A 1,742-nucleotide genomic window follows, 5' to 3' on the forward strand; every position below is an offset into this window, starting at 1 on the left:
CAATTAGGTATCTATTGCCCATGTGACTAGGTTTGGGTTCAAAATGCACTGATGCACTTGAAAATAAGCTTAGAAATAAGTTGTGGGTATATATTATTTATCAATGACTGAAACAAAGTGCAGTTGTTCAAAAAGGAGCAATAAAGAGGAAATAGTTAATTTTGTCTGAGAGCTGAAGGATTATGAGAGAGACACCGTCAGTAGCTGGCATTTGTAGGAGGGAAAACAAACCACCTGATGCAATATCTTTGCAGGCGAGGTGGCATTTCATGAAGGAATCTGTGTCCGGTGTTTCAAGAATATGTGAAGCTGCAGTTTCTCTAGCTAGGAATTGTCCTGGGCTTATGGAACAGTGTAGGGGATGTTAGAATACAGGTGGCTTTGTGTAGAATTTTTAGATTATTAAGCATGCCTTCTTTCATTCCTTCAGAAACAAGTGAATTCCGTGCTATTTCAATGGTTAAATTCTCTTACTAAATAATAACAAAAAGCAAAGGACACAGTGGCATCTGTGCTTTTCATACCCTTGACTTGTCAATGAATTGGTGCCCCCTGTGCAGTCCACATAGGTATGATTTTGACTCTGAAAGACATCATCAGACGTTGTTACAACAGAGATGATTGAATATAAAGGTCTTTGTGTTTTCAAATCTTCATGAATAATTTCTTAAACAGACATATTTCTTTGTAAATAAGATACTGGGCATGATGTTAACTTGCCTGTCCAGTTGGGAAGAATTTAATGACTCTAGCACCATATGGCGTCTTCCTAAAGTAAGCAAGTCACAGGAAGCATAAAAAATTTACTGCATTAGAGTGTCTGACGTGGCTCGCAGCCTCCTGCTGAAATACTCAAGGAGCATTCGATATTTTTGTCAGTGTTCCGCAGGCATTTTGATGAATATGAATGCAATAGAAATGTCTGAATCTAGGTATGAATCAAATATAAACCAAAATATTAACTGCCTCTAGAGAGGAAATGCTTTGATTTCTTTGTGCATTTTTAAAAAATTTCTGCCTGGTCATTTCTCTAGGCATCAGACATAAAACTGGCTTTAGTTCTAGAATTAAATTCTCCTGGGAAGGGATGACTGATTCAAGGCACACATACAAATAAAAATGTCTTAGATCCATTTTTTAAAAGACCAATATCAAGTTGACTTATCAAAAGAAATCTTCACCTTGATAAATGCTGGATCATTTGAAGGAATTATAATTATGGTAGTCACCAAGTCACAAAATAATACTAAGTATTTCTCTCATATATGTGTCAAATCTCTTGCTCTTTTCAAAACTATTGTAATGTAGAACACTATGCCTGCCTGATTGAGATATTAAAGGATTATCAACTCGCTCACGTAAATTAAACATTTTAGTGGTTAGAAAATAACATAATCTTCATTCTATTTGGGGAAATGAAGGAATTAAGTAGGGCATAATATTATAGAGAAAAAGGAAATCATAGTAAGGCAAGAATTCTCTCCAGTTATTATTTTCCCATCATAAACAACGTAGCTCCAGAATTCTTATTAACTGGTAATGGGTGCACAATGGGTTCATTAAATGCAATGATCAGATTTGGATGTGGTATGTCTTTATAAACAAGAGGTTGTCTGCAAACTTCATAGAATCCTTTTAGAATGTAAATCCTTAGTGGGACTCTTAGAAAAGAATAGTATGTGGAAACTATCTAGGGATAAATTTCTCTGGCCACAGTTTTAGGAGATCAATTCCTGTGTGTT

This window comes from Megascapheus bottae, chromosome 1, assembly GCF_031878675.1.
Source record: "Megascapheus bottae isolate mThoBot1 chromosome 1, mThoBot2.hap1, whole genome shotgun sequence".
In the NCBI taxonomy this organism is placed as follows: Eukaryota; Metazoa; Chordata; class Mammalia; order Rodentia; family Geomyidae; genus Megascapheus; species Megascapheus bottae.